This window comes from Schistocerca cancellata, chromosome 3 (genome assembly GCF_023864275.1).
Source record: "Schistocerca cancellata isolate TAMUIC-IGC-003103 chromosome 3, iqSchCanc2.1, whole genome shotgun sequence".
Taxonomy (NCBI): Eukaryota; Metazoa; Arthropoda; class Insecta; order Orthoptera; family Acrididae; genus Schistocerca; species Schistocerca cancellata.
Window position 1 is genome coordinate 746,578,304 of NC_064628.1, and position 21,630 is coordinate 746,599,933.

Consider the following 21,630-nt stretch of genomic DNA (forward strand, 5'->3'; position numbering starts at 1 on the left):
ACATTTAACGACATGTCATTTAGACCTCGTGTTAAAAGTACAGCCGATACCCAGTCAACACGTCAGTTACGTCAGCGTTCTCATTGAGGGGAAAACCACCCTAAAGTACTCACGGGTCCGGATTCCTGTTTTATCGTTTCCTGTGGATTTCACAGAGAACAAGTCAATGACGCACACCTAGTAAATTCCGGTATGTGTGACAAGCGGGTACCTTCTGGGGATCCCGTGTAGATTACACCTCTTTTTGCACAACCTGTTGTACCATCACTTTGTAGAGCTATGAACAACAGGGATACAGATGAATAAACCTGAATTACGTACAGCGGCAAATCTATGGTAACACGCTGGTTTTGCTGTACTATTTACGATGTTTCTTTTCGGTGAAATATTGAAATGCATTCGTGTAAATACCATACTACTCCAACGGAATAAATCAGAATACGAATTTACATCTTGAAAGTCTATTGGTGATTAGTTTTTATCAGGAAATACGGAAACATGTGTGTGATGTTCCGTCTCTGAGTATTTCTCGGATTCTGATTGTGGATAAAAACAATTAGGAACAAAAAAATTGATTACTCCTCCTACGAATTATAAAAAAAAATCAATTCTCAACTATCTGACTGCGGGTTGAAAATAGTTCTCTAACGTCTCCTAACAACTGTTCTGCAACGCTCCCGTACGCAACAGGCAACTTTCCCGTCTTGCCGCACACTGGACTCGCATTCGGGAGGACGACGGTTCAATACCGCGTCCGGCCATCCTGATTTATGTTTTCCGAGATTTCCCTAAATCACTCGAGGCAAATGCCGGGATGGTTCCTCTGAAAGGGCACGGCCGACTTCCTTCCCCATCCTTCCCTAATCCGGTGAGACCGATGACCTCGCTGTCTGGTGTCCTTCCCCAAACAACCCAACCCCCAACCGTCTTGCCGCTGCAACTGCGTGATAAGCGACATGCTAAAATACTTCAACAGCAATACTGCGATCCATGCAGAGTGCAATGCATGGACTAATTGCAACTATTACTTCCATATTTTTATACATAGAAATTGAATGATCAGGAGGAGCTTGGTCAACCAGTCTTAAACGCAGTAAAAAAGTGAAATAAACCAGTAAAGCCTGTAGTCTATTACAGTACTGGTCATTAAAATTGCTACACCACAAAGAGGACGTGCTACAGACACGAAATTTAACCGACAGGAAGAAGATGATGTGATATGCAAATGATTAGCTTTACAGAGCATTCAGCCGGCCGCGGTGGCCGTGCGGTTCTGGCGCTGCAGTCCGGAACCGCGGGACTGCTACGGTCGCAGGTTCGAATCCTGCCTCGGGCATGGGTGTATGTGTGTAGTCCTTAGGTTAGTTAGGTTTAAGTAGTTTTAAGTTCTAGGGGATTTATGACCTAAGATGTTGAGTCCCATAGTGCCCAGAGCCATTTGAACCATTTTGAACAGAGCATTCACACAAGGCTGGCGCCGGTGGCAAGACCTACAACGTGCTGACATGAGCAAAGTTTCCAACCGATTTCTCATACACAAACAGCAGTTGACCGGCGTTGCTTGGTGAAACGTTGTTGTGATGCCTCGTGTAAGGAAGAGAAATGCGTACCATCACGTTTCCGACTTTGATAAAGGTCGGATTGTAGCCTATCACGATTGCGGTTTATCGTATCGCGACACTGCTGCTCGCGTTGGTCGAGATCCAATGACTGTTAGCAGAATATGGAATCGGTGGGTTCAGGAAGGTAATACGGAACACCGTGCTGGATCCCAACGGCCTCGTATCACTAGCAGTCGAGATGACAGACATCTTATCCACATGGCTGTAACTGACTGTGCAGCCACGTCTCGATCACTGAGTCAACAGGTAGGGACGTTTCCAAGACAACAACCATCTGTACGAATAGTTCGACGACGTTTACAGCAGCATGGAGTATCAGTTCGGAGACCATGGCTGCGGTTACCCTTGGCGCTGCATCACAGACAGGAGCGCCTGCGATGGTGTACTCAACGACGAACCTGGTTGCACGAATGGCAAAACGTCATTTTTTTCGGATGAATTCAGGTTCTGTTTACAGCATCATGATGGTCGCATCCGTGTTTGGCGATGTCACGGTGAACGCACATTGGGAACGGGTATTCGTCATCGCCATACTGGTATATCACCCACCACTGACAAAATTTACACAGACTTTTAATTCCACAAGGTCTATACTCAATAAAACTTTTCTGGCAGCAACAAAGATACGAATATTATTCTCAATGTATGCATACACAGATCTGACAAAATCAGTCCAGTGCGCAAGCAATCAACAACTGCGCACTGCGAAATGACAAATTACCAAAAATCCTCAATTAATACCAATGTCTTCACCGTCGTTACTAGCACGATCGTGGTAGGCTGCGACTTCCATGTTGCGCGGCTTCTCTCCTTCGCAGGCTGCGTCAGACCAGTTTCGACTCCCCTCGACAACTGTTCGCTCGCTACTGCTCTCGATAATAATATTTCAGAGTTCGTGTATCCATAAAGCAGAATCATAGATGTCAAATTCTCATAACCCCAGCCTCATTTTTAAGGATTTTGTGGGGTAATTCTTGCCTAACATGTTGGCAAGGAGCAAACGCAAAATTCCTGCATAAGAAATTAAAAAAAAAATCAAATGTTTTACAGTAGTGGTAGAATACCTGCACATAAACATAAGATTACAGAAGTTATGTACATAATAGGAAATTGATAAGCTGTACAATGCAGTCAAGAAAATAAAATAATATAGAAGTCATCAGGTTACCTTCCCTTCAGAAGGCTGTTGCACTCAGCGACAGTTATATTGACTTGTAACTAATACAGTTCATCTGTCAGTCGTCCTTTTTAAATTTTATTGGCAGATCTAGATTTCAGCTAGAAACTATCCATTCTCAATGCACTATCATTTTTGATCAATGTATGTAATGCCTGTTGGTCGAGCCTCTTCCACAGTTCATTGAATTCTAGCTGAAATCTAGATTTGCCAATAAAATTTAAAAAGGACGACTGATAGTGCATGGGGGCTTAATTAAAATAAAATGCAAATATTTTTGGTAACTGTTTGTCCGATTACGCTGTCTCGTAAACGGTTGGCCCTGACTAGTATTAGTACGCAATCTGACTGCATAGAACAACAACAAAGAATGAAAGAAAATTTCCGTTAACACAATTAATTAATTAAGTCCCCAGCAACTATAAAATGTACGAAACCAAAGCACAAGTGTAACTGTTCTGTCTGTGGAAGTGTAATTCAACGTACACATCTGGCACGGTTCTTCTTCAACAAGACAAGAAATTTCAAGTACCATTTATATTGAAGTAATTAAAAAAATTAGAAATACTATAATTGCGCAAGAAAACCAGAGTTACACTCTAATACAAGAACACAAGCCAGATGCTTTGTTGACTGAACCTGTAATGATGCATTATTTGAGACACAGAAATAATAAAAAGAAAATAGTGTTTTGTTACCTTCATATATATTGACGAAATGCACTCTGATCATTACAATATCTCCATTAGAACAAAATCTGCTATCTCTCCCATCAAACAATTGCATAAAACATGGAACAAACACTCACTACTACGACATCTCAACAACTCTCCACTCCGACTTCATGACAACCACTCTCCACTACATCTGAACAAGAACCGCCTACCACCGCTTCTCGACAAGAACTGCCTGCCGCTACTTCTCAATAATCACTGCCAGTGGAGGCGGCGGAACAAAACTCTCTGGCGCGATCTCTGGCGCTGTGGCTCAGTGTAGCCACCTTTCAATAGCTAAACTCTATTATTTACAAGCTAATATACAAGTGTCATCTCGTGCTTGTTAGCACTCATCTCCAGCCGACATTGATAGTACTTAATTTGACACGATAAGAAAAAATTATTTTTAGTTCTCCAAAAATGTAAAATAAATGTCTTTCAGTTGTGTAGATATAAATATCACATAGAATTGCGAATAGTGCAAAGAGAGAGAAAATATATGTACATGTATCATTGTGCTGGTGAGCACTCAAATCTGCCTGACAGTGACGGTAGTTCATTTGACAAGACAAAATGTTATATACCGTTCTTCAACAGGATAAAAAATCATCTGACAACAGAAAGCCAGGTAAAGAAATACGTATTTTAGGTGTAGGAGACTCAGAGACAAGTCACACTATGACCTCTGACAACCACGCCAAAATGTTAATATTTTTATTTGATGACACACAGATTTCAGGTGTAAGCAGACTCAGGGACTCACTACATACATCATGTCCACTGAAAAACACCAAAATGTTAATATTTTCATATGACGACATTCAATTTTCAGGTGTAAGCAGACTCAGAGACTCACTAATACATTGTGTCCACTGACAACCACACCAAAATGCTAATATATTCATTTGACGACACAGAAATTTGAGGTATAAGCAGACTCAGGGACTCATTAAATATATTATGTCCAAGGAAAATCACACCAAAATGTTTCAGTGTGTCACTCCTTTTCGCATTCAGATAAAGATACTGTACAGAATAAGTAGTAATAGTGCAAGGCACAAGTATACCTTGTTGAGTACCTAAGATTTCATGAAGAGATTATCGGCGATCGCCTCGTGGAAGGAGCTATCCTTTTATAACACCTCAGAGGAAAGGCATATCTTCACTTCATGCGGTCGAGCCCTCCTCCCCCCTGCTGGAAGATGTTCCTTTGATGGTACAGTATAAGGAGTAACGTGACTACTCCGTGATGATGGTGCTCCAGCTCTCTGCTTCTTGAGCGTGGAGCTAAGTTTCACTTGCCTGGTGTTTTCTCACGTGTACTTTTACTCATTGAAACCCATCTTGTCGAAGATCTTTTATTTCCACCTTCAAGTGGGTGCACCTCCCTTGGAATGTATTTTCGCCCATTATGTCCATTTGGTCATTTATGCTCCTTATCTTCTCAGGGAGTTTGTGGCCATTTAGCAAAATCACCCCGTATATTCGGCTCGTCTCTTACTATTTATCTTTTGTTAACAGGCACAGTACAGCAAGCTTACACATACAATTCTTTTAACACATTTAAAAAGATCCGGCTTCTCTCCATCTGCACCAGAAGAGACCGAGGATGGACCACTCTTGAGAGTATTACGTGCTCACACTTCCTGAGGCTTTCCGTATTGGTGTCAGCACAGTGCATAGTATGATTTACAGGGCCTTTAGACCACCGCCTATCCTCTCTTTGCCAACCAAATACTTCCTCCGCCCTGGTTACGTCTGGCTAGAGCATCATTGCAACGTTTAGCGAACTTCGGCTCGGGGGGCGGGCCTTTACGCGGCTCATTCGTAGTCTCACCGATGGAGTATGATAGCAGGAACGAGACAGTTAATGTCGAAAACATTATCAGCATTCAGACAGTAAACTAGTCAGTATTTCGGTCTCATTTGAACCCGAGATAAACCTAACTGCCAAGACACAATAAACAGCCACTTAACTGACTTAACTGAATGTAATGATAATTAAATGGACACCCTAGCTGCAAACAGGGGTTGATGTACTTCATTGGGGACTTGTTGAAAATGTGTGTCCCAACCGGGACTCGAACCCAGGATCTCCTGCTTACATGGCAGACGCTCTATCCATCTGAGCCACCGCGGGCACAGGGAATAGTGCGTCTGCAGGGACTTATCCCTTGCACGCTCCCCGTGAGATCCACATTCCCAACATGTCCACATCACTACATTCGTAGTGCGCCTAATAGATGTTTGCCCATCAGTATGATTCGTAGTGCGCCTAATAGATGTTTGCCCATCAGTATGATGGGAAAACATCTGTTTAGGCGCACAACGAATGTAGTGGTGTGGACATGTTGGGAAAGTGGATCTCACGGGGAGACGCACTATCCTGTGTGCCCGTGGTGGCTCAGATGGATGCCGGCACGGTAGCTCAGCGTGTTCGGCCAGAGAGCAGGTTGGCCTCTGTAATAAAAAACTGACTGCAAGGATCAACCATCGAACTTGAACAGGATGTCTTGAGACGTCCGCAACGACCAAACACAACGATCAATAACGAAAAAAAAAAAAGAAGATGGATAGAGCGTCTGCCATGTAAGCAGGAGATCCCGGGTTCGAGTCCCGGTCGGGGCATACATTTTTCAACATGTCCCCAATGAAGTACATCAAAGCCTGTTTGCAGCTAGGGTGTCCATTTAATTATCATTTCTTTTCTAACAAAGCTGCATGGTCATCCACGGTAACTGTTCTTTCGGGAACAGATACTACCGTCATATATAGTTAACTGAATGTGTGGAAAGTGGGTTTGTGTGCATCTGTTGACACTAAATCGCATTGTGGGACTGTCTGAGTTGGAGGGAGTACTTGATGATATTTAGTAGCTTATACGAGTACATCGCCGTTATCCTGTTAATGTAGTTGCTAATTAAAAAATTTTTTCGAGTCTGACAATTCATAATTAATATTTGTGTAAGTAAATTCTGTTGTTCCGCAGATGTTGTAATTTTGACCTGTATCAAGAAACTGGCTTAATGCTGTGCAAATAGGATTTAAAAATTGTGCTGAAGTAGAGGCAATCGGTATAGGCAACAGTTTGGGATCTAAATTATATGTAAAGTTGTTTCATAAGAAGAAAAATAACTTGTAGATGATGATAACGAGAATGAGTTACTCCCTGGTGAGACTAAACAAACACGAATTATTCAGATTTGAAGAGATAATTTGTTAAACGTACATTGAACTGAAAGAAAGCTATGAATAAACTGCGACATCCTTAAGAAAAGTTCGGACATGGTTAACTACTCGTATGTAAGCAAAAAGTAGTCGAAAAGTAAGTTTTGAAAAATTAGAGGAAGAAAAGGGCTTACAGAACGGAAGGTGACATCCAGACAATGCAGAGAAATTAAATTACAAACACAGCTAGTATGGGGTAGAGTACTTTATACGTTTCTCATTTTTACGTTATGGTTTAGCATCATTACTTTTGTTTACCGGTCAACTTGTCTTAGAATCCTATGCATTATTCTTTGTTTAATTTGGTAAACATTGGTTTTGTGTTACACATCATGGACGGTAACCTAGTTTGGTGTATTTCTTACTTAAAACACAGTTCTACTCACAAAGAAAATGTTTCAGAGTTTAGTTCTGGGAGGTTCCGGATACTGATAGATAACCTGAATTATAAACAGATTCTGAATATTTGTTAACTGTTGATAGAATCTATGTGCTATATGTGATAACTACTTAGTGACGAAAGTTCACATCTTTTACTTCTTATGCAGTATCACGTGCTCCGCCACACTTTATCGTACGTTTCGCATTTACTGTGCACAGCACTCCTCCTTCATTTTCATGTGTTAATGATAATTGCCCTTCATCAATAAAGAGATTTAATTGTATTCTATCATGTAAGGTCGACATAGTGCCTCCAGTGAATAGGCGAAAACGTTGTTTTAGTGCATGTTAACCGAAAATTCGTAATACGATTTCTCACCTAAAGGTCACACGTGTCTGGTGTGACGTTGGTAGCCAAAGCGGTGACACATTCTAGGAATTCTCTCACAAGCCACACGAGAGCAGTTTCAAAATTACATCGCACCTGCAATGCAGTGCTGTGAACGTGAAATTAGTATTACAGAATACCTGTGGAACGGTTCCCAGCATTACCACGTAGCGAGATTACGTGGAAATTCATTTCAAAATTCGTTCCGCTATAATAGTTCTAAATTTAGACTGATTCTGATCGAGTACCGCGTGGCACTTCATGGACTTCGACACAATAGCCAGGCGAAAACTGTGGAACTAATTTACAATTTACAGCGCTGAAAAAGAAAAACTGAAATGAAGAGTGAAGCCTTACTCCCTTGTAGGACAGGAGCAGACTTTGGAGGGCCCGGAGTGTTTGCTCCAACTTGCAAAAGTAATTAACTCTTACGACTCAACAACTTCTGATTACCTCCCTTTGGTAACTTTCGCAATCAAAGTGTAGTTGCCACATTTCGCAGGACTTAAAATTAAAAGTTAACGATGCCATGGCTTCTTAACTCTTAAGTACACCAGATAATTACTACCGACAGGTTTATTGTTGTGATCAGACGCCTAGCTCGCGAGACTAGCGTATAATGCCATGGAAGATACGGCCGGTCTGTACGTTACGTAGGGTAGGCCGAAAAGCATTTGCTTAGTTAAACACCGCACATTCTCTAAACAAAGAGATATGTGAAATATCTGTAGCCATTCGTATTACGTGTTCCATAAGTTTAACTTCAGCCCCATCTAGAGATGGCGGTTATCGCTGAAACACCGCTATTCTGTTAGTTGTATTTTTTTTTGTCACGTCAGTTTAGCTTGACTGTTAAAACCGCTCATAATAACTAATCTATGAAATAACCGGTTTTCGGTTTTTGTTCCTGTTAATTCCGGTAATAAACGTAGAAATTTCAGTTTCAAAATACATACACTCTGCAACTTTCTTTAATAAAACTTTTTCTTTTGTAATACTTTGAATGAATGCCTCATCTGGAAACGCGTACAAAGCTGGAGTTATCGTGTAGCGTGTTGTAACTGCAAGTGGTGTACTTACTCTGTGTTATTGTTAGAAAAAACTTTATACGAACTGATTGGACAATGCAACTCCCAACACCAATAAAAAATACAGTCACTGTAAAATACTTTCAGCCCCTTACTCACTGAATCCTCTGGCCCTGTTCAAAACTGTTAACTTTGGTCTCCGTGCACATAACAAGATCATAAAATTGTCTTACCTCTAAAGCAGCAACGGTGGATAACGATATATTGGGTTATCTAATGAAGAAGAACAAAATATACTAACTACAGGCTCAGCGGTGTGGGATGCTGGTCGTATCACTTTGAAATGTATATGAAATTGTTTTGGCTGTTAAATGAAACATTTAACAAAAATTCATTGTCTTTGAAAAACATATGACCTGAACAGGGAGACGGTTCTGATTTGATTGAATTGTTAACATGGACCTTTTCAAAAGTTAAATTGTATTCGAAGTTAAGTTTGGCTTTTCAAAACATCTGATAAATGGTTACATTACTCAGAAAAATTACATTCCTTTTTTCAACTGAGTCACAAACAATGAGGTTTATACAGCAAGTATTATCTAACCTCACTAAAATGGTATAAAGAAAAATCATCAAATTATGTAATCACGTACGGCCTTGCAGTGGATACACCGGTTCCCGCGAGATCACCGAAGCTAAGCGCTGTCGGGCGTGGCTAGCACTTAGATGGGTGACCATCCAGGCTGCCACGCGCTGTTGTCGTTTCTCGGGGTGCACTCAGCCTCATGATGCCAATTGAGGAGCTACTCGACCGAACAGTAGCGGCTCCGGTCACAGAAAACCATCATAACGACCGGGAGAGCAGTGTGCTGACCACATGCCCTCCCTATCCGCATCCTCCACTGAGGATGACACGGCGGTGGGATGGTCCCGATGGGCCACTTGTGGCCTGATGACGGAGTGCATACATATACCCGTGTTAACAAATCTTACAAACATTGTTAAAGGGTAGTATCTAACTAGCCTTTACATAAAATCTGTTTACATACATTGAGGGGTTACTCAACAATTGCCAATTATCAACCAACTCAGCTAGACTAACGCGCTGGCAAAACGAAAGTCATAAATATTTAACATCTTTACTTTGCTTGCAGGAAGACTTCTGTTTTCATATCTATGTTTCCAATAATACATATATCGTAATTCCCGCATTATAATCCAACACTTGGTAGCTTCACAGAACACGCCACTAAAAAACTGCCTACTCCATCCTCTTTCACTCACAGACAGCTAACCAATGCTGTGCGCCTAGCGCACTCTTACTCCAACACTACAATCTCAGACCAGATGCAGTATCTTTGGCTCTGCGGTCGTGCACAGCCAGCGATCTGCTTTATAGAGCCCATCAGAGACATACTTTAGTATCATTATAGTATTCGAGTGGCGCAAATAAGTGTACCCCAGTAAACTCCTTTCAACTCAAAATATCAAGTTAAAAAGACAAATAAAACTTGATCCATCCACCTTCTGTGCTTTTCTTGAAAAGTGTTAAGTGGTTGAATACACAAAAAATCATCAGTATTCTCCTACTGATTGCAATTTTTTGAAACACTGTTCAGAAATCATCTTGTAATGGGGGATCATACCACTATTTGAGTATTACGAGTTGTCAGTGCTAAACCTGTGAAAACTGAGGCAAAAAAACTCTGTTTTCAAGGGGTAAAAGCAGATAAAGACATATTATGTAGACACAGGCAGAACAGCCGTTTCTTGTTTTTATTGTATGCTATGAATGAATCTGCGAAGTCTTTCATTTATTACTGTTGCCAAAATTTCCTTCCTCTTTTATTATTTCACATATATGACAGAAAAAACTTAAATCTTTTAAAGGTAGTGAAACATTGTACTTCGATACTACCTCACTTCGTAAAAATATTTCCAGCCTAGGGTTGCTGCCATTCTGCAATACGATGGACGTCCCCAGCTGAGGGCAAGTCTAGCACTCTGGCCGTACGCGCTTTCCTTTAGCCACACCGTGCGGTAACAAACCATTATTGCCTCAGCAATGCTGTACCAATTGTTGCTCGTTTCTGTCGACATTGTTCACAGAAGAGAACTAACCGCCTCTCGAGTTTTCTATAATAACGCAATACTCCACACCAATGCCAATTTTACGAAAACATTACTTCTTTTTTTAAAAGAAAACGTTATTTAAAAACAAAACATATTAGCACTGCTACTGTGACTAACCGATATTTCGTTTTTCTACTAGATCACTCGTGAAAACGTAAAAAAACCACGTGTTACAACCGAGACCAACCAAATACCGAAAATAACCGGTATTCAGAACTAAAGTACCGGTATTGGTTTTAACCGGTCTGATTTTCCCACCCCTAGCCCCAACCACGTGTTGCAGCCAAGTTATAAAAGGTAATGTCATCTTAAGGATTTCTTTTGTAATGATTGAGATTCCCTGCTGGCCAGTGTGGCCGAGCGGTTCTAGGCGCTTCAGTCTGGGACCGCCCTACCGCTACGGTCGCAGGTTCGAATCCTGCCTCGGGCATGGATGTGTGTGATGTCCTTAGGGTAGTTAGGTTTAAGTAGTTCTAAGTTCTAGGGGACTGATGACCACAGATGTTATGTCCCATAGTGCTCAGCGCCATTTGCGATTCCCATTTCAGAAAATACTTTCAAACCCTACCATGCCTTTGAGATGACACGATAGTCAGAAATTCAGGCAGATGTGGGTGGATCAACATGAGGAGCAACCAGTTTTATATACAGGGGATAGGCAAAATACGCGGACAGTGGCAGTAATGAGACGGATGTGTTTGATGGTCAAGATCGTAGGTAAGACACTTGTCGCGCTGGACTGTGCGTTTTCAGTACGGACTAAGCATCAGTGAAGATTGTTTACGAGTAGTGGACACTACGCATTCGCATTCAGAGGCTGACGTCGACGTGCAGATTTCCAAAGAGGGCAGATTGTGGGACCCCCTATTAGCTGCAGCATCAGTAGCCAAGACAGCCAACTTACTGAATGTTTCAAGAGCAACTGTTTCAACATTCATGATAGCCTACACAAAACACGGAAAGACATCATCGTGTAAACGTAATAGTGGGCGCAGATCAAAACTAAATGACAGAGATCGTCGTATGCTAACACGGATGCTGTCAAAACAGCCAAAATTACGGCAGCTAATGTGGCTGCAAAGCTCAAGAGCCATCTATCGCCACTGTCCGCCGAGAACTCCATAAAGGGAATATTCATGGACGAGCTGTTATACCGAAACCATTAGTGACGGCAACCAACACAAAGAAGCGTGAAACATGGTGTTAGGAACATAAATCATGGACGGCTGATCAGTGGAAACAAGTAATATGGTCCAACGAGTCCACGTTTTCGTTATTTCCAACATCGGTACAGATATAGGCAAAGAGAACGCCAAAAGAAACCTACATACCTGATTACTTGATTCCAGCGGTTAAGCATGTAGGTGGAAGTGTCATGTTGTGGACAGCCATATCATGGTATTCCATGGTATTCTGCTGATCACATCATTACTCTCTAAGGCCGCGTTAAAGCCACTGATTATGTGAACATTTATGTGATTAGGTGCACCCAATGATTCAAATGTTGTTCACCAATAATGATGGCATATTTCAGGACGATAATGTCTGCCCACGGTCAGCTGAGTGGTCAGCGCGACGGACTGTCAATCCAAAGGGCCCGGGTTAGATTCCCAGCTGGGTCGGAGATTTTCTCCGCTCAGGGACTGGGTGTTGTGTTGTCCTAATCATCATCATTTCATCCCCATCGACGCGCAAGTCACCGAAGTGGCGTCAAATCGAAAGACTTGCACCAGGCAAGCGGTCTACCCGACGGGAGGCCCTCGTCACACAACATTATTATTATTATTATTATAGGACGATAATGCACCCATTCACACAGGCAGGACAGTGCAATCTTGGTATAAGGAACATGAAAGTGAACTGCAGCGTCTTCCCTGGCTAGGACAGTCCCCAGACTCCGAAGCAGATTTCCGCCGTCTTCGTCACTACAAGAGTTAGAAGAGGTTCTTATCGAAGAGTGGCATAACATGCCATTGGAGACTCTGCAATCATTATATGCTAATATTCCAAGAATAATCGTAGCGGTTTTATGAGAAAATGGGGGTCCAATCCCTTATTAATAAATCACTCCCAAGTAAGTACAGGTGTTCACATTATTTTGCCCCTTCCCTGTGCGTACCAGGCTAGACAATTCAAAGCAATGGACGTTCGAAAGTGACCTGTGATTGATGGGGACGGGCACCATCTCTACTTCAAGAGAGAGGCCCAGACACCAGAACTGAGGGAATTAGAAGAGCTGGAAGTAATTTTTTCCAGTGTCTCGAGTTTAGTTTCGTCTAAAGCGATGGTCCAGCAGCTTCATCATTTATGAGGCAAACCACTGAATGGGATGAGATATGTCAATTTCGTGACCTCAGTATTTGCAGTTCTGCTGGTTTTCGAAAACGCCAAGACTAAAAAATGTCTACCATTGCAAAATTGTATGTTCGTGATCAATTTCTTGTTGGTTATCAAGTATTTTTAGCTCTCCATTAGCGTAGATCAATTATTTTGTTACTTTGGCCACAGTGTGCAGGGATGGGATGGTGGGAAAGGTCAACTGGGTGTAGATTTTCTAGGAAAGCAGATAAGGTCCTCTTTAAGAATTCATCGACGACTGGCTGGTTTTGTTATTGAGACGTTGTCCGTGTAGATGTCCCTGGTGTTCTTTTAATGTTTCTTGACTTCTTGAAAGGTTTCAGTGTTTCTTTCGGCCTTGGTGGTGACCGCTTGTATAATGACATATCAGCATTTTTGTTATGAGACCACAGCGTTTCAAAATCTGGAGGAACAGGTATAAGTTACATTATCTTTGTGATGTCATATCTTTTCTCTGCCTTTCTTCTGCTGTCACTTCCTTCGCTACCTTTCCTCCTCCTGACCTTGGTGTGATAAGATGTATATGTCATTGTAAACACATATAAGCGCGAGTAATTAGTTATTTTTCTAATAATGATTCTTGTTTTGTTATTTTTAACATTTATCTCTTTAATGTGTTTCTAACAGGTTTCCAAGTAGAAATATGGGTAAGTCTTACTGCATTAACGCAAATAACCGGCTTGGGCGATTTTGTTTAGCTCTCATTGCGGCTATCTCATCGTGATAACTACGAATTGTAGTAACTTCTTAGAACCGGCATAAAAAAGTTCTCTTGCCCAATGAGAATCAAATTAGCGCACTTGAGATGCACCAGAAGTTCATCGTCACAAAACTAGAAAGCCAAGAATGTATTTTGTGTCTTGCAAATTTTAAATCTGCAGACCTTTCGTCAATTTAATGCGCCCGGTTCTTTTTACGGTGAGTTAAAGTGACCACCTGCCAGACACTATCTATAAACGGGTAACATTCGAGATTCCCTACCTGTACGATCCTACACTGAGCCATATCTTATCTGGAACCTTCCTACTGTTTCCAGCATTTCTATGAGTTATTGAAGACCATATTTCATCTACTGCAAAAGAAAAGAGAAACGCTTGAGAAATAAATAGTTAAAGGTTACAAAGTATCAGGTAATCTAAAGAAAGAATTAAGATTGTGATTAATCACAGACCACTCGGACTGCAGAAATAACTCCTGGAAAATGGAGGAGAAACGTCTTACACCTTCAGAACATGCGAGAAACACATTTCCGATTTTGATTCAGTGATCAGTGCTTATTTAATGAGTTTTTAGTTTAACACTCGCATCGATAGCAGTCTCCTACGATGTAGCGAATTTACCTGACTTCTTTTTCGATGTCATCACTTAAATCTTTTTTTTCTGAGCTAAACCATCATTCAAAAAGTGTTGAGTTGGCCTCCAGTTTTCACATTATCCACCATTCTCTGCAATGTGTTCAGACGTAAAGTTCTCCAATTATAATCCAGTATGTGTAGAACACCAATGTATCTGGCCAGCTCAATAATGCGTTGTCTGTGCTGATGTATGGGTAATTCTCGCACATAACTTGTTAAGCCATCGCAAATAATTTTGAAGCCTAGACAGGACCTAACTTTCTCATTGTGTGCTGTAATACACCCTGTTCAAGTATTCAAACGGTCATCTTATGCCTCATTTATCTTTAATTTATTTTTAATCCACTTTCTATGCCACGCGGTCTATTCATTCCACTAAAGAATTTCCATAGTTCTTCTTTATTTTTATCAGGAAAGATAACATCTGATTTGACTCGTAGGATCGGTATCCGTTCTCCTTGCACTTTTATCTCTATTTCATTGACTCTTCTACACAGAATTTACACAGGAATGGCGATCATCATGTCTTACACTTTTATAATCTAGTTTTTTCTTTCCTGACCTTCTTTTTGTATCGTTCGGAAATAGTGTATGAGGCATATCATATTACTCAGTTCAACCAGAACTTTACTCTTTTAATTGCGTAGGCTTTCGCGGCCAAGGTTAGTTGCTGTATAAGTTTTTCCATTCCCAGAAAGTTTTTATGTCAATTTACTATTTTTATTTGTCGTTATAATTGTGAGCATCTTACGTCACGCTACGCTGTCTAAAGGTTTTTATAGTTGCAAGCATTTTATAAAGTAAAAGTGATTTCTCTACACTTTTCTGGTTTCTAAAAGGTGTTTAATAACTTTGAGTTATTTTTACATCTGTTAACCTGTCGAAAAATCAGAATTCTGAACTGCTCGTAGTTTGTTCGCCATTGTGTGAATAATGTTCTCGTATAATACGCTCTTGTTCCATAAATTTCAAATACATTTGTTTATGATTAGCTCATTGAAAGTTATGAATCAGCATTTAATCAGCGCTTAATGCTTTGTCTGAAATTCTCTCTTTCAATATTGCGTGAAATTTCAGGCGGAGTACGGAGTCACTCTCGCACACGTTTTTTTTTTTTTTTTTGCAATTTTCCGTATTTAAATGCCACATATTCTTGATTATTCCTGTGTGACTTTCATAGTCCATATGGTACTTTAATTTTTTTATTCGAATGAGATTTCCGTTAGATCTGAATATTTACGTAGTTCCTTTTTCATTAAAGTCCATTTCCATTTCTAGAGTTCGTCATTGTATAAGGCGGTTCGTTTAACTTTTAACTTTCGTTACTGTCCGCTAATAACTGGTTACCCTCCAAGCTCTTTGATGTGATACCTTACAACCTTACATTATCAGGTGAGAGGGCATCCATTAATTTAGTGAAGGATTTTCTTTAAAATATGGACCCCTCTCTCCTTTTGGTGAGATTTGGTGAGATATGGTGGTAACCCTCCACTCCCATGAGGTTTACCATGTAGTCGCATAAAATAGTTATGTGAATGTAGACATGTTTGATTTAGAAAAATAATCTGTTGCTTACGAAAAATTTATTCCTATAAAAGAAATATGTGGATAAGTTAACGTCACGTTTACAGTTAAGGACTAAACTTATCTGCAAGAATTAGAAGCAGATCATACTGGGAGAAAATAAGTGGAATACGCTCTGTGTGAAGCAACACCGTCTGTTACGAAGAAAAATTGACCCTGTAATTCAATGAGCATAATTAAACTCAACACTGTTACATGACCCTGTGAAACCGAAAACTCGTGTTTCCTGTATTTTACTTATCTTTGACCCAACGGAAAACGCCGTGCAGCTGCTCTCGTAGAGAAAGAAGAAAAGACACGTCTAAATTTTTGAGCTGCTACTAACTACAAAGGATCGCGGCAGTACAGTGCGATTTCTTGAATACATGCAATGCAAACTTGGTTCTCATTAAATTTATCTCTCATACAGAAGAATTTTTATCAGGATACGGGCTGTAAAATGACTTAGGTTACTCAGAGCTACTTTTTACACAAAAATTCTTCTCAAGAAACTGTTCTACAAAATTTCGTCCCAACAAAATTGCTTGACACTATTCCATTTAAAAAATTTCACCACTGAGGACTAAACAAGCAACAAGAAAACATTTCGTCAGAAATGACATTTACATAAGGTCAACACTAGTGAACTGCAAAAATGTAGCTTAACATGAAAGTTTACTCTAGCACATGACTAAATTCTTTTCGTCTTTTCAGATCCATTAGCACTGACTGTGATAAAACTTTATAAGACCAGCAAAAAATTCCTGATTTGGATGTCTGTGCTGAAGAATGGCTGACTATATGCTGCTGCAGTATAGTAAAATATGCTCATTCGTTACGTTGGATCCTAATCTTTTCAAAATGGTATCTATCTTAGTAAATCTAACTCATTCGATGCTTAACGATAATATTCCTTTTTGTGATAATGATATCTCGCGTCAGATCAGTAAAGTAATTCGCAAGAGCACTTCCAGTACGAGCTCCATACCATGACACCCTGATCCATCTCCCTATCTGCTCTCCACGCGATTAACTCCTAACAGACGCGTTTCTTCGCAGGACACAGATGGTCTAATTAGTGCACCATCTCTGAAGAGGCTGCCCACACAGAACTCAACGGTGCAAACATTGCATACGCAACGTACGCCATAAAAAAAAACAAGAAAAATTACCTATAAAATTATATACATACACTTTTCAAGGTTTGTTCAGCTACTATGATTCCACTCAACATTAAATGAAACTCAAATTAAAATTTTAAAAAATGACACAAAAAACTCTAAAAAGTAAAAACTTCCTGGCAGATTAAAAAACGATATGTATGAGGCGTGTTTTTTTAAGTAAGTACCGTTTTGAAATTAAAAAAGGACGTGCTAAGATGTCTCAATAATTTTATTTTTACATGAAAGCCTCTACCTTAATCTACTTTTCTACATAATTTCCGTCAATATTGAGGCACTTGTCATAAAGTTGTACCAGTTTCGGAATACCCTCCTCATAGAAATCTGCCACCTGACTTGTTAACCACTGCATCACCACTATTTTGACTTCATCATCGTCTTGAAGACGCTGACCGCCCAAATGTTTCTTCAAGTGCAGGAACAGATGGTAGTCACTGGACGCAAGATCGGGGCTGTACGGAGGATGATACAGAGTTTCCCATCGAAAAGCTGTGATGAGATCTTTGGTCTGTTTCGCCTCTTGCAGACGGGCATTGCCTTGCAGCAAAACGATGCCCTTGTTCAACTTGCCACGTCTTTTGTTCTCAATTGAACGGCGCAGATTGTGCAATGTCTTACAGTAAGCTGCTGCATTGATTGTCTCATTACGAGGCAGAAATTCCACAAGCAATACTCCTTTTCTGTCCCAAAAATGTGTCCACATGATTTTCCAAGCAGAAATTGTTTGCTTAAACTTCAAAAAAATGGTTCAAATGGCTCTGAGCACCATGGGACTTAACATCCGAGGTCATCAGTCTCCTAGAACGTAGAACTACTTAAACCTAACTAACCTAAGGACATCACACATATCCATGCCCGAGGTAGGATTCTAACCTGCGTCCGTAGCGGTCGCGCGGTTCCAGACTGAAGCACCTAGAACCGCTTGCCCGCACCGGCCGGCACTTGAACTTCACTTTTCTGGTTGAATCTGAATGCCGCCATTCCATGGACTGTTGCTTTGATTCTGGTGTGACGTAGGCCACCCATGTTTCATCGCCCCCCACCATCGTTGTGGTACCGCTCAATGAAAGTCAGTGCACTGTCTAAACGTTTGGTTTGGTGCACATCCGTCAACATTTTCGGTACCCAATGCGCGCACCATTTTCGGTAATTCAAGTGCTCAGTCACAATGCCATACAAAACATTACGAGAAACATTAGGAAAGTAATCCCACAAGGAGGAAATCGTAAAGCGGCTGTTTTCTCTCAAGTTAATGTCCACTTCCTGCATCAAACTTTCATTAACGACCGAAGGACGCCTACTCTGTTGTTCATCATGCACATTTGTACGGCCATCTTTAAATGCTCTCACCCACTTTCTTACTATTCCATCACTCATAATGGTTTCTCCATAAACTGCACAGATCTCACGTTGAATATCGATCGCTTTTAGGCCTTTAGCACTAAGAAAGCTTACAACAGCCTGTACTTCACAGTCGGTGGGACTCACGATTATCGGAGACATCTTAAACACTCAGTACACAACGTAAACAAGGAAGAATCAGACTGTAATGGCGTCAGTGCGTGGACAACAGATCTATGTACCCAGTGCGCATGCGCAGAACTCCGACTGCAGCGCTGCGGTCGCGGTGTTGCAAAACGGCACATACTTTAAAAACACGCCTCGTATTTTGATTCAGGCAGATTCGCATCAGGGGACCGCAAGTGAATAAAGAATAAAGTTAACAGCATCTATACTTTATAGAATAGCATACTTGCCCGTTCTGTTTAGTGTCGTGTCTTCCACTCCTGCGTATCCCGCATCTACACCACAAAAAATCTACTGAAGCCATAAATACTTACTGCGTAAAATATGAAAATCAATCCGTCTTTTATCAGCCTAATAGTGTTAAAGAACAGAGATATCTAATTTATTTTATATCATATTTTTACATAGCCACGTACGAACTTAGTTTCATGCTTTAATCCATCTTGTGAGGCCTACGTTCTGCAGTGGCCTGATGATAGTATACTAAGTCACGCTTCATAAAACCGCGAGTGTGCGTCGCCCTGTGTACGGTATGCGGAGTGGGAGGGGGGGGGGGGGCCGGGGGCGAAGGGAGCGTGACCAGGCGCAGCGACCCGAACGGGCTGTAGGAGGGCGATCGTCGTTGTCAGTTGCGTCTATATTGCCAATTTTTAGGAGTAAATTAATTGAGATCCAGACTCAACGGTATGATACTGTTGTATTGCTATTCAACTACATTGCCCAGGTAGCTGACTTATACTTAAATTTCATACTTTATCATTTTTATATGCACTCCGCTTTTATTTTATTTACCTGGCGGTCCACCGACCCGGCATTTCTTGGATCAAAATACAGGGTTATTCTAAATGTTGGACCCATTTTCAAAATTTCATATTTATTCAAGTACAAATCCAAAATGAACAAAGCCGGCCGCTGTGACCGAGCGCTTCTAGACGCTTCAGTCCGGAACCGCGCTGCTGCTACGGTCGCAGGTTCGAATCCTGCTTGGGCTTGGATGTGTGTGATGTGCTTAGGTTAGTTAGTTTTAAGTAGTTCTAAGTTCTAGGGGACTGATGACATCAGATGTTAAGGCCCATAGTGCTTAGAGCCATTCTTGAAAATGAACAAGCTTTATACCAATGAAAAGCGGAAGTTTCAAAGCTCTTTTTCATAATCTTTGATATCAATTTAATAAACATAATAATTTGTAACAATCTGTAATTAATTAGTTTTCAATAATTATTTAATAATTAGAAATGTGATAAATGATATAAATGTCCAATGTGGCCACTGCTGGCTGCATGGCAAACACCAACGCGGTATCCAAACTCATCCCACACATGCTGTTACTGAGTGCACGGCAGCAGTGATCCGGTTCCTCAGATCGTTCAGAGTGGTTGGTAGAGGTAGGACGTAAACAGCTTCCTTCATAAGGAACAGTTGCAGGGTGTGAGATCAGGAGACCTCGGTGGCCAGAACTACAAAGACAGGTCCTCAAGTCCCCTGCCACCAACCCAGCGCTGGGGAAGGGAGTCTTTCAAAAAGCTTCGTACATCACGGCGACAATGGGACAGAGCTTCATCCTGTTGGAAAACAGGAACAGCTATTGTTCCATCATGTCCTAGTATGTGTTTTCCGTTACAGTTCTTTCTGCAAAGACATATGGTCCATACACCTTTGTACGGGCTACAGCACAGAACATGTTGATCTTTGGTGAGTCTCTTTCGTGTTGCAACGGTGAATGTGGATTTTCCAAACCCCAAATTTGAACATTGTGTCTGTTGACTTTTCCACTAAGGTGGAACATCGCTTCATCGCTAAAAATTACATGCTGTAGAAATGCGACATCCTCCACCTTTGCTAGCACATAGCCACAAAATGCGAGACTCTTCTCTTTGTAAATGGGGTTGAGAGCTTACACAAGTTGTAATCGGTAAAGCTGGTACAGTAAACGCCATCTCAGAACTTTACATACCGTTGGTTGCGGTATTCCAAGTTCTCGACTGTCACTATTGATAGACTTACTTGGACTGCTCACAAAACATTCTTGAATCCATAGGACATCATCCTCTGACACACGCGCCCAGCCTGTGCTTTTTGCTTTGCACACACTGACAATCTGTTGAAATTGCTTCAACCAATGGTCAATGTTTTTGTGAGATGGTGGCTGAATATGGAATTTGGTACGAAATGCCCGCTGCACTACAATTTGCGACTCATTTATCGCGAACTCAAGAACGCAGAAAACCTTGTGCTCCATAGTCGCCATCTCACTCACAACTGCCCGCGCGAGCTCTACCGGCCGCTTCTGAAACCATCACCGCCCGCCTGCCGCTACCCGCCAAAAACTTTGAAACTTCCTCTTTTTCTTGGTATAAAGCTTGTTCATTTTGGATTTGTACTTGAATACAAACGAATTTTTGAAAACGGGTCCATCATTTAGAATAACCCTGTATTACTACTTCATTAAACTTAAAGAGGAAATATATTTATTTTTTGTTTTTTTGCATCTTTTTTTTAAATTTTTAATTTAAGTTTTATTTCATGCTTTTTAAACTTTATATTTGACTAGTAAACACGGTACGATCGACACTCCATCCCCACATTCACACAAATATTTTCCCTGGAGGAACACAAAATTGCGACGTGAGATCTTTTCATTTACACGATCTACATGTTTCTGTTTTTTTTTTTTTTTTAATTCACACATATAATCGTTGACGATGTTTTAGTATATCTTTAGTTAATTTAGGTAACATAAGCAATAAGCAGTGTCGACAGTTCCAAATCAGTTCAGAAGAAAGTGGTCTGCCATTGGGCTCTCTTGTCGTAGGCTGCCTAAATTACTAGGGCAAAATCATTTGATTTAGTACTCATTTGCATACCTCGAAAAAACAACAATAAATTCTGTGAGAGTATATGTTTATCTTTTGCATTTGGGTCAGAACCTCCCTTTTTCACTTTGTAAGTGCTGAAAAGGGTGACATGAAAAGA

The 21,630-nt window shown here is 40.9% G+C and overlaps 1 non-coding gene across 1 annotated transcript; it reads right to left on the minus strand.

Moving 5' to 3' along the window:
- Window positions 1-5,581: 5,581 nt before the first annotated feature.
- On the minus strand, window positions 5,582-5,656 carry Trnat-ugu (transfer RNA threonine (anticodon UGU)). Its single transcript has one exon. It is a non-coding gene; the product is annotated as a tRNA-Thr (tRNA).
- Window positions 5,657-21,630: the final 15,974 nt, after the last annotated feature.